The 13,320-nt window shown below is 41.1% G+C and overlaps 1 protein-coding gene across 2 annotated transcripts in view; it reads right to left on the bottom strand.

Moving 5' to 3' along the window:
• The window catches only part of C9H7orf25 (chromosome 9 C7orf25 homolog), a 199,680-nt gene that overhangs the window by 103,529 nt on the left and 82,831 nt on the right, over positions 1-13,320 (bottom strand). The window lies entirely within an intron of this gene.

Here is a 13,320-nt window from a genome sequence, read left to right on the forward strand (position 1 = left end):
GTTCAGCTCCACAAAGGTACTTCTTGAAGAGAACCAGAGGTGTGCTCACTCTGGCCCTCAAACAAGAAGCGCTTTCTCTTTCACAAAGAAAAGTCCATGCTTTATTTAGCTTTACGTACTTAGTATTTTATGTGTCATCATAAATTCTAGTCTTATTATTTCTTTTTTATTCTAACCTGAGAGAGAGAATCCACATTTACCAAAGGTGCTCAGATGATAGGTTAACCCCAAACCTTATCATCCTGAAAAAAATGTATGCACTTTAAACTGCTCCCATTCATTTCACACAGGTAGATGACGTTCACATCTGCATTACAGATCCTTTGTGTAGGATAGATGGGCTTTGAGCTGGGGCTGCTTCTCAAGGGTGATGCAACAAATGAAAACTTCCCTTGAAAAAAAAAAAAAACAAAAAGGAAAGCATGTAATTTCCCAAGGTAACAGCACTTGGTCACTCAACAAATATTTATTGGGTCCTTACTATGTGCCAAGAAATGTTTTATGAGCTAAGGATAAAGCAATGAAAAAAAACAGGTGAAAAATCTTACTCTCATACCAAAGGCACAAATCCATGAGAGAAAAAAATTGAATGAAGTTGGACTTCACTAAAATTTAAAACTTCTGCTCTGTGAAAGACATTGCTAAGAAAAGGAAAGCCACAGATTGGCAGAAAACCTTTGAAAAAAATATCTGCTGAAAGACTGTTATCCAAAATACACAGAGAAGTCTTAAAATTCAGCAATAAGAAAACAAAAAACCCAACTAAAACATGGACAAAAGATCCAAACTGGCAGCTCACCGAAGAAGACATACAGATGGCAAATAAGCACAGGAAAAGATGCTCCGCCTCATATATCATCAGGAAAATGCAAATTGAAACAACAATGAGACACCACGACGCATCTATCGGAATGTACAAAATCCAGAAAACTGCCAACACCAAATGTTGGCGAGGATGGAGAGTAACAGGCGCTCTCATTAATTGCTGGTGGGAATGCAAAGTGTACAGTCATTTTGGAAGACAGCATGGCAGTTTCTTAAGAAACTAAACATACTCTTACCACATGATCCAACAACTGCACCCCTTTGTATTTACCCAAATGAATTGAAAACACATGTCTACACAAAAACCTGTACATGAATATTTATAGCATTATTATAGCATTTATAGCAATATTACAGCATTATTCATAATTGCCAAAACTTGGAAGCCATCAAGATGTCTTTCAACAGGTGAATGGATAAACAAACTGGTACACAAAAAGAAATGAACTATCAAGCCAGGCTAAGACAGGGAGGAAACTTAAATGCATATCACTAAGTGAAATAAGCCAATCTGTAAAAGCTACGTATTGTATGATTCCAACTATATGACATACTACAAAAGGCAAAACGATAAACAATAAAAAGATCGGTGGTTACCATGGGTTGGATTGGAGGGAAGGAGGGAGAGAAAGAGGAAGAGAAGGAGTGAGAGTGGGGGAGGGAGGAGCAGGTTAGGGAGAATATGGGAACTCTGTACTTGCCACTCAATATTTTTGTAAACCTAAAACTGCTCTAAAGATTAAACTCTATTAATTTTTTAAAAAAGTCCTACTCTCATGAAATGTATAGTCCAGTGGGGAAGAGGGAGGTGCAGGGTGTGGGGAACCAATGAGTAAACAAAATAATGTAAATGGATGATAAAATACGGTAGAAGTGATAAGTGCTATGGAAAAAATAAGGAATGGAAGAAATAAAGGGAATTCTGGGCTGGGAGGGACCATGTAAATAGAGTGGTGGAGGAAGAGCTCACTTGGAGGATGATAATTAGAACACATTGAAGTGAGGGAGTTATACATAGGATATCTGGAAAAATAAAATACTAGGCACGCCGGCTGTGTTGGAAGACGAGCAAGTAGGTCATTGTGACTGGAGTGGAGTGAACTAGAGGGAGTGAAGGTCAGAGAAGGTGAAAGGGAAGCGTAAAGCAAGACCTGCAAGGTTTTGAGGCTACGACTATAACTGTGGCTTTACTCCTAGGGAAATGGGTAGCCATGAGGCTTTGAGCAAAGGAGTGACAGGTTCTGACTTTTAACAGAATCACACCTGCCATGTTGAGAATAAGCATACAGAGTAATATGTAGAAGCAGGATCCCAGGTAGGAGGCATTGCAATAATCCAGGCAAGAGGTGATGAAGGTGGGGACTAGGTTACAGCATCAGAGCGGAGGGAAGTGTTCACATTCCAGACAGACTGGAATGAACGGCCCAGAGTTGCAGCACAGATCAGCTCCAAAAGGCAGTTCCAGAGAGGGGAGGGATAAATTGGGAGACTGGAATTGACATATACGCACTACTATATATAAAATAGATAACTAATAAGGACCTACCGTATAGCACAGGGAACTCTACTCAATACTCTGTAATGACCTATACGGGAAAAGAATCTAAAAAAGAGTGGAGCTTGGTGCTCTGCGACCACCTAGAGGGGTGGGATAGGGAGGGTGGGAGGGAGGCGCTAGAGGGAGGGGATATGGGGATATATGTGTATGTATAACTGATTCACTTTGTTATACAGCAGAAGCTAACACGCCATTGGAAAGCAATTATACTCCAATAAAGATGTTAAAAAAATGAAAATAAATAAATAAAGAGTGGATTATATGTACATGTATAACAGATTCGCTTTGCTGTACACCTGAAACTAACACAACATTGTAAGTCAACTATACCCCAATAAAAATTTTTTTTAAAATGAGAAATGCGGAAGTTGAAAGCAAAAAAAAAAAAAAAGAAGGCAGTTCCACCTGGGGTAGAAGAGCCTCTGAGTGGAGAGTCACTTATTCCGTGCAGATGAGAGATCATGGGTACCAGGAAGGGGGTATGGGCATAGCGTCAGACAGGTCCGGACCAGTTGCCGTTTCCTCTGCTAACCAGCTCTGTAAGTCATGATTAATTTACCTCTTGAATCTTGGTTCCCTTATCTAAAAACTTTAATGATATTTGCCTTGTAGACATGATGAGGGGATTAAATAATATCTAATAGGTACTTAAACAATGGTTGTTTTCTCTAATGGAAAGATTCCTGTGGCCAGTGCTTACTTCTGCCCCCAGGAGTGAGATGTGACATCCTTGAAGCTGCAAGTCCAAACATAAAGGTTAAGAAGGGTCCGACAACCAGGACTCTCCCAATCAAGGTTTGCCTGGCCACTACCACTGCAGAGTGCCCATGTGACAAGAAGAGGGGGCAAACTTAGCCCTGGGGCATGTTGTCCGTGTGATTCCAGAGAGCCTCCTCTTCAGTGAGTGCTTTCTGTTGAGGTATTGACATGGAACACAAATGTCCTCATTCTCTGCACCCATTCCAAGATGTCCATCCATGTGTCTTTTCAAAAGACTTCCTATCACCCTTCTCCAATCTTGTGTTTTTCCAAGACCTCTCAGACAAGCCAGCATGGATCAACCACAAGCAGAGAAGATCTATGTATTCCTCTGGCCCTCCAGTCATCTAATCTGTTCCCTAATCGAGGTATTTCCCATATTTATAGTAACCATAGTAGGGGCCTATTTAAGGTAGGTGATGCTGAGGAACAACCTCAAAATCTCAGTGGTTTGACACATAAATGGCTTATTTCTTTTTGATGAAAAGCCCACTGCAAACCCAGCCTAATCTTCAGAGCAACTGTCCTCCATCTTGTCCAAGTAGAAAGTGGTTCCATGTCCTTCAGACGCTGCAACATCTGAAACACACAGCTTCCTTAACTATCATGAAAAAGAAAGTGAGAGGAGGGTATCATACTGGCAGCGAAATGCTTCAGTTCAGAGGGTGACACTGACCCAGAACTAGTCACACAGCCCCATCCAACCACAAGAGATTGGGAAGTGCCATATCCTGTGAGCTCAGAAGGGGAGAAGCAGATACTGGTGAACACTAGTAAAGTAACTCTGTGACCTGTGCCACAGCTGTAATCTGGTAACTCTGCCAACATTACTTCTATAAGTTGCAGAATTGTGGTTTCAAATAGAAGTAAGACTGTTTACTGTCATTTTTCCACTAAAAGAAAAATTACTGAGTGCTTATTGATTCAAGCAAAGGCATGAATTCAAACACAATGTACACAATGTAGGTTTAAGCTAATCACAATAGTCCCTACTCTCCAATTTGGAACAATTTCCTCTTTGGTTGGATAGGTATAACCAAGACTAGAAAACTCCGAATACTGAAATGACCAGGAGAGAAAGGCAGTTGCCATTGCTAAGATATTTGAGGTGGAATTTCCCTAAAATCCACTTTTACCCCAGCACATGACTACATACATAGTTGCTGAACTTAAACTTAATAGATGTTTTTATTTCTTCAGTTGAATCAACACATATTTATGGAGTATTTGCTTACTGCTAGACATTATACTAAACGGTGAGAGGCACACTATGAAACACAAAGGTCTAATTCCTGACCACGGAACACAGACATACTAAGAACAGGTATAGGCAACAGAAGACTCCAGAGGGTACATTGCAAAGTGGACTGCCCCAAGAAACTGACCCGGAGAAAAAGGTTGGAATTCAAGAGGTTTATTTCAGAGGTAATTCTAGAATGAGTAGGGGAATGAGTAAGCTTTCTATTGCTGCCATAAAAAAAAGCTATCACAAAGTTTAGTGGCTTAAAACAACACAAATTTATTGTTTTATAGTTCTGTAGGTGAGAGGTCTGACATAGTGTCTCTGGACAAAAATCAAGGTGTCAGTAGCCACTGCCTTCTCCAGATTCTAGAGGCCACACCCACATTCCCTGGCTCATGGCCCCCTTCTTCCACCTGAAGGAGACCATCTTCAAAAGCAACAATTTTGCATCTCTCTGGCCCTTCATCTATCATCATGTCTCTCTCACCACAGTTGAGAAAGGTTCTCAGCTTTCAAAGACCCAGGCCATTAGACTGAGCCCACCTAAATAGCCTAGGATAATCTCCCTGTTTCAGATTCCATAACCTTAATCCCATCTGCAAAGTCCCCTTTGCCTTGTAATGTAACATACTCATAGGTTTTAGGGATTAGGGTGTAAGCATCTTTGGGGCCATCATTCTGTCCACCAAAGGGAGCGTGGAAGTGAGACATCAGAGAGGTGGAATCCCATAGAGTATGCACATACAATGGAATACTACTCAGCCATATAAAAGAACAGAATTTTGCCATTTGCAGCAACATGGATGGACTTGGAGGGTACTATGCTAAGTGAAATAAGTCAGACAGAGGAAGACAAACACTGTATGATATCACTTGCATGTGGAATCTAAAAAACACAGCAAACTAATGAATATAACAAAAAAAGAAGCAGACTCACAGATTTAGCGAACAAACTAGTGGTTACCAGTGGGGAAAGGGAAGAGGGAGGGATGATAGGGGGATTGGGGAGTAAGGGATACAAACTATTAGTATAAAATAAGCTACAAAGACATATTATACAAACATGGGAATATAGCCAATAACTATAAATGGAGTATAACCTCTAAAAATTGTGAATCACTATATTGTATACCTGTAACTTATATAACATTGTCCAGCAACTATACTTCAATAAAAAAAGAAAGAGATGGAGGGATAAATTGGGAGATTACGATTGACATATACCCACTACTGTATAAAAAACAGATAACTAATAAGGACCAACTGTTTAGGCACAGGGAACTCTACTCAATACTCTGTAATGACCTATATGGGAAAAGAATCTAAAACAAGTGTGGATATATGTATATGTTTAAGTGATTCACTTTGCTGTACAGCAGAAACTAATACAACATTGTAAATCAACTATACTCCAACAAAAATTCTTTTAAAAAAGAGATGGAAGCCCATAGAATGTGCATTAATAAGCAGGTCACTACGGTAGGGCACTTGGGGGGTTCAACCCTACTGGGGACATTGGGAGATGGTGTAGAACTCACTTCAGAGTTGTCTCATTCTAAGGGACAACTTAACAGCCTGAGGGCTGTTCTGAGGGCATCTCCTAAAGGCTCTTGGGAGTCATAGACGAGTCCAGGAGGAAGCTGACAGCTCACTGCACAGAGCAACTGTGCTCGGTGAAGAAATATGGCAAGGTGCCAACAGCACCTGCTACCCAGAGAAACAACTTATTATTTCAGAGTCAACGCAAAGCAATAGATGAAGCCTTTATAATCACTGCATCTCTTCATCAGTTGGGAGTGGTTTAATGGAATTACAGGATCAAGATCCGGAAAGCTGGGTTCATGTCCTTTATCTACCACACAACATTGAATTATGGGTCCAAACACTTGTCTGAGCTCCATTTCCAATCTGAGGAGATGGACTAGACAAACTCTACAACTCCTTCCAGCTCAGGCACGCTGCTTTTTATGAGTTTTCAGGCTACTCACCCTGGTGACGGCTATGGCTTTCCTTAAACATTTCATATAAGAAATCCACACCAAAGCAGGGGGCAGCTGCAAACAGGCACTTTTCCCCAACTCAAATTTTAAATGTCAACACACAGTTCACTTATAAAAAGTCACAGGAAACAAAAAAGAATGATTTAATGGAAGGGTGTAATTCTAATGAATGCTGCCTGCAATTGACTTGGGAAGCTAACCAGGGAAAACCAAGAATTGACTAAATCAGAACTTAACCAACCACAGGGAAGTTGGAAAATCGATCAGGTATGCCAGACTGCAAACATCCTTGACCTTGGGAATGAGTTCTTGACCTTGGGAAAACTTGTGAGTCAACACAATATTTCCTGGGAATCCTTGAGGTGGATTTGAAAATGCTCAGACAGACTCTGAGTTTGCAAATTAATCTAGTTCAAGATTGAAGTTCACGCCTGGGAAAACAGAACTGTTTTGAATCCGTATGACAGGGGGTGAGGGGGAGAAGCATGGGTGTGAGCTGCCTTTCAGTCACTTGGCTTTGCTCTCAGTATATACATTGGTAAACAACCAGATTCCATCTCCACCATCATTCATGTGTAAGTTCCCACAGCCCTCTCTATCAGTTGTCTTATGTCTATATAAATGCTTTGCATTCAGGGTCACGTCTTTTTCTGTATTTTTCACCTTTATAGGAAGAGGAGTTCACCCAAGTTGAACAAATGTTAGGAAATGGCTATGTAGTATGCCTGAAAGGTTTGTTTTTAAATTTGATGGTAATCAAGTTAATGTGGGCAGATACACACAGCACTGTAATGACACAGTTGTAATAATTTTAAAGTAATGACCTCGTTTTTTATATACCACATGTTCACATTCCTGGGTGAGCCTTCAGATGTTCCCCCTCCATTGTTTTTATACATTAAAATTGGATAGGCATTGATTTTAAATTATTCAATGTCTATTTTTTTTTATTGGAGTATAATTGATTTACAACGTTGTGTTAGTTTCTGCTGTACAGTGAAGTGAATCAGCTATGCATATACATATATCCCTTCCCTCTTGAACCTCCCTCCCCCTCCATCCCACCCATCTAGATTGTCACAGAGCGCTGAGCTGAGCTCCCTGTGCTATACAGCAAGTTCCCACTAGCTATTTAAAATAACAACAACAAAAAGTATTTGTAACTAATTGCTGGAATAGAAGACATCCAAACCACTTACAGTGTGTTCAGTTTATTTTAACCTTTCAAAATAATAAATTCTGATTATAAAGTGAAGATACAATTACGTGTAAGTTTATCCTTATAAATGAATCACACTTGAAAGTTTATTAAGCATGCTTGTATCTCTTATCACATCCAGGACTCCTAATAATGCTCTCAGGTAGGAGACAGGTATAATTTCACTTTATAGAGAAAGAAATTGAGGTTCAGAGAAGCTAAGTCATTTGCTCAGGGCTATTCAATCAGAGATCAGAAAGCCCACTTCTGGCTCCATTCCCACCTCATCCTTACCATAAGGAGAACTGGGGTCTGCCAGCTGCATTAGCCACTCCAGACATGATGAAATGGACAAAATGATCCCGTGTCTATAACTTTTCCCTTTGACTCTTGTAAGCGGGAAAATGCTCTCATGCTAATTTCTTAGCAAAACCTATGCTCAAGGAGGATATAAAATCAGTTAATATGAGTCATCCACCAAAGTTTCTCATCCACCAAAGTTTCACTTTTAGTAGAGTTCTGGAGCTTAGCTCTAGGAATGAAATTTAGGGAGCCTTGAACTGAAAAGCCGTGGCAGAGGGTTGGGGTTTTGTGAAAAGAAGTTGTGAGGTAGGAAAGAGGGGAATGACACCACTTTAGAACACCAGCTCTGTCTGCTGGGCAATCAAGTCTTTCGTGATTAAACTAGGTTCTTATTTTCTTTTTCAAGCCTTCTCTACTCATGCTCTCCTCAGTATTCCTTATAATTTTAGAAAATTTCTTTGGGGAGTTTTGTTATGATATGGAACATTGAGGCTTTCTTCCAAAACATGGTGTTTTCAAAATGGTGTTCTCTTAGAAACCAAGTGGTTTGTGTGGTTGTACATTTTCATCCTGTCTGAAGCATAGTTTCCAAAGGCGAGAGCCGCACATGTCCGCTGGTGCCCTGCTGGCTTTGGCAGCCTGTGAAAGCCTTTTCTGGGTGATTTTGCTCACCTAACACTTAGTTAACCTTGCAGACACAATATAATTATTCATAGGACTCTGCCTATGGGTTTATTGAGTAATGATGATGGTCGAAAACTACAGATTTTTAATTTTTTATTTGATTGTTATTGAAGTACTCTTGACGTGGTTCCTTAAAGCTACCATTCCACTTATTCCTACACTTGTACAAATAGAAAAATAACGACAACAAAAATTCCACTACGAAACAAAAACAGACTAACCGATATAGAGAACAGACTTGTGGCTGTCAGCTGGGGCGGGGGTGTAGGGGAGGGAAGGGGCGGGATTAGCAGATGCTCACTATTATATATGTAGGATGGCTAAACAATAAGGTCCTACTGTATAGCATGGGCAACTATATGCACTAACCTGTGAGAAGCTATAGTGGAAAAGAATATGTAAAAGAATATATATATGTATATACATATATACATATACATATATATATAACTGAGTCACTTTGCTACACAGCAGAAATTAAACATAACATTGTAAAGCAACTATACTTCAATAAATCTTTTTTTAATTCCAAAGATAAAATATAAATTTAGTTTATCAGAGAATACCTTTGCTATGCAGACATGGAGTAAATTCTTTGTGATGAAGACTCTACTCATGCTATGAAAGAGACATAGTCAAAGGAAAGCGGGGTTCTGGTTTGCTTGTGTGTGTGGAGTGTGGGTTGGGGGCATAAAGAGCAAGCCTGAGGGAGAGGAACAGAAGAGAGAGGCTGAGCACTGAGCCTGTGATTCAGGCAGAACGAAGTAATTTTAGACAAGTTGTTGAACTCCACCGAGCCTGTGTTTTCTCAGCTGTAGAATGAGGGGTTGGACAACTGTGTCTTAAGAACCACACCCAGCTCACTGTGCTTCCACGAAACCCAGCCTACCAGCCACAAGAAGCAGGGAAGACAGTTAAGAAACTCCTGAAATTTCCACCCCAAAGTCTCAGGCTGGAAGCCAACCCTCTGTCGAGGCCCCTGGGGAAGATGCATTCAATGGCTGGGCCACTGACTTTTCTATAATTAGGGTCCAGAGAGGGAACAAGAGACTTTTCCTATAACATATGCCCTTTTGAGGAAAATGTCAACCTAAACAAGATGAGGCTCGTCTCCCAAACTCACCAATAAATACCACCACTTAGGGTTCATAGATTCGTTTTGAATCGCTATCTGGAAAAGACATGAAATAAACTTTTAGAGTTGGTTCCCAAGACATGGACTCAGAAAGGAGGAATATCCAACAGCACTGTACTTCCATCCATTCTGTACTCAATCTGTACTTGACTGCTTGGACCAGAATTCACAAACCAAACCCAATGGGGCTCAAAGTATGAGGTTCGAGCAACGCACACTAGAATTTGACTTCCTTAAATCAAGTTCACTGGTGTACCTGGAAGATGAGTTTGCTCCGAGTCCCAAGTGAAAAAAGATACTCAAGTATCCCTGCAAAGAAGAACTAGCAAAACTCATCAACTACGATTCCACAGATACGTAACATTTGTACTGAGTCCAAAACCTTGCTGAGAGTTGTCAGCCTACGAAAATGCTTTGAACATGGCTCCCATTACGCCCACGTGTTTGAAATTTCAACTTATGGAAAGTAGCCACATTTTTATTTACTCATTTTACTAACACCTACTAAAGGCAAGTTCATTATGCAAAATAAGTTATTATCAGCTACCATCGAATCATTAAGATAATCCAGGGCTTCCCTGGTGGCGCAGTGGTTGAGAATCTGCCTGCTAATGCAGGGGACACGGGTTCGAGCCCTGGTCTGGGAGGATCCCACATGCCGCAGAGCAACTAGGCCCATGAGCCACAACTACCGATCCTGTGCGTCTGGAGCCTGTGCTCTGCAACAAGAGAGGCCGCGATAGTGAGAGGCCCGTGCAACGCAATGAAGACTGGCCCCCGCTTGCCACAACTAGAGAAAGCCCTCGCACAGAAACGAAGACCCAACACAGCAAAAATAAATAAATAAATAACTAAACTCCTACTCCCAACATCTTCTTAGAAAAAAAAAGATGATCCAATGTATCAGCTTGATCATTTCTCTTCCTTTTCACTGACATTTGGTCCAGGGGTGTTTTGTTGATCCAATGAATGTAAAGGAGGGTCTATCTCAGTACCTACCATTGCTCCTGAATGAGCAGTCGTTTTGGTAGGCCAGCAGCAGAGAAAGCTAATTTAAACCCTAAATCCTGAAAAAGACCGTTCAGGGGTGATTAACCTGTAGAGCAAGGAAGGACTTTAGGAATTTGTAGAATCAAATGCAGTATTATATGACTATGAGAATATGCACATTTTTTCTGAGAAGATCATTCATAATTCTCAAAGGGTTTTATGACTTTAAGCAAATCTATGAAATCCATGTAAAAAAATCCTTTGTCTACGAAGAACTTGGGGACAGGGCAAAAACTTCCAAACATAAGATGCACTGGAAGGTACCCGACAGAGGGCAAAACGTCAGCTGTGACATGCTGAAGTAACGCTAGAGTCACATTGACTTGAGCGGAAATAATGTGCGATGGCAACTGGGATACAAGCCTCCCCCAGGGGGAGGGACACGTTGGTTCCAGGTTAAAAACCCAAGATACATTCCTAATATCAAGGTTGAGGTAGATGATTTTTCATCTAGTTGAGCCATCTTTAGAAAACCGGGAGATCAGAGGGAGAGTGAAGAAATCTGTGAGAGCACTGGGTTCAGAGAAAGTAAGAAGGTTATTTTGTGTTCTGAGCTACAAAAGAACTATTTAGCAAAATATAGGTAGGCAGCATCCATGGCCAGCATTCATGGTCCAGGTGGCTGCCTTAATAAAGGACCAAGAAAGAAAAATATTCTGCTTTCCAGGAATGAAGACCGTCACTTTGATCGGAGACTGGGGATAGAAGTAGAGAGAACTAACAGTAAATTTCACATCAGGATTTGGAGCTAAGGAAAGCGTCAGTTGCTTTGATGATGAAGCGTGAAACACTCAAGTAGCCATGGAGACAGCTATGCTTAAACCCAGCGGCTGGGTTTGCGGGTCCAGGGTCACCCGCCACTCCTCCACCCTCATTCTCCCGGGCCTGGTCCTCTACACATGAGTTGATGTGCACAATGGATGTTTCTTCCTGAAGTCCATGGGGAGAGGTCTGTACATGGGTGCCAGAGAGACAGGAGGGAAAAAGCAGGATAATGTTAAGATGACAGTAATATCTGTTCCTACTTTGGGCTATTTTGAACACCTTGGAAAGTGGGTATCAGTCCGTGTTTTTCGGAGCCATTTTTTGAGTTCCTGATCATAGGCGGGGCCACTTTCCTCCCCGCCACCTGGCTGTGCCTGCAGTGTTGCACCCCTGAGGGCTGTGGAGAGACAGTGGCACGACTTCACGCCCATGGAGAGTGGGAGAGCTGGCGGGAAGAGACGGGCCATTACTCTCACACTGAGGAAAGGCCAACCTTGCTGCTTCTTAGTACCAATTCTTCCCTCCAATAATTTGCAGAAGCAATCCCACAAGCCATCTGGAGTTTCTAGAAGCTCATGAGCACATTTATGTCTGAGCCCATGTGACCCTCTCTCTGAAACTCTAAGAAATGAGGGATGAAGATTTTGAGGAGAGGCAGAAAGAGCTTGCACTAAGAAGATGGGGCTAAGAATCTAGAAAATTCCAACATCAATGTTCAAAGTGTACTCTTAGACACCAAAAGGAGATGAGGTCCCGGCTGAGGTCTGTATGCACTTCCTTTCTACCCTCTCATTCTCCTTTTCCTCTACTCCAACTACCCTACTGCAGCACATTCTCCCTTTAGCCAGGTCCTACGTGTTTCTATGACCTACTTCTCTGTGCAGGACCTGCTGCACTGACCACCCCTGCACTCCTGCAACTCTCTTCGCTTTGACTGAGATCATCTGTTCTCCTCCCTGCTTACTTACAGCAATCTTCCCAGCTCCTACCCAAAGCTTCCAGCTCTTTCTCTGGACAACCCCAAAACGTCCCACAAGATCATTTGCAGCTTTTTAATTGGATATCTTGGCAAACACCCTGTTTGTGTAAGACAGTCTTTCTTTGTAGAGGAATTTCATACTTGGTAAAGACTTGAGAAGGTCCTTTATTTTAGCTGTAGCCGTTGACTATCATTATAGTTTGTTCTAAGTCATTGTACTGCATTTAATTTTGTAAAATGTTATTTCAGCTGTTGCCGTCAGAAATAATTAGATCTATGTGAGATTTCTTCCTTCCTCATCCAGCTGCCGTCCAGAATTATGTCAATCATTTGTGCTTATGATGTCATGGTTTGTTTCCATGGTAACAAATATGCAGTCACAAGTACCTCATTATCATTTCATTAAAGTGCTGACATATTTATAGTATGCAGGAACAACATATTGCCCCTTTAAATAACGTGCTCCTATGGCGTGCATTAATACCCTTCTTCCCGACTGTACATTATTTCCCTGTGGTTTGCATCATTTCCTATATATACTGCACACTGCTTGCTTGTTTCTTTCTTGCTTAAAAGAAATAAGGCAAAACAAAGGTATTAAAATAAGTAGATCCAAGGGAGAAGAAACATTTACAATAAGAAATTCAAAAGACTGTCAAATTACTACCAAAAAAATCAAGCTGTTCAAAGCTTCATACCTAGCAGGATTTACCAACGTGTTTATTGAAAATATTAACTCAGAAGTTGAGAGACAATCAAATAATATTTTAAGTAATCTAGAATAGCTGCTCCCCGTATTGTAGCACTCTTAATTATGCGTC

This window comes from Phocoena sinus, chromosome 9, assembly GCF_008692025.1.
Source record: "Phocoena sinus isolate mPhoSin1 chromosome 9, mPhoSin1.pri, whole genome shotgun sequence".
Taxonomy (NCBI): Eukaryota; Metazoa; Chordata; class Mammalia; order Artiodactyla; family Phocoenidae; genus Phocoena; species Phocoena sinus.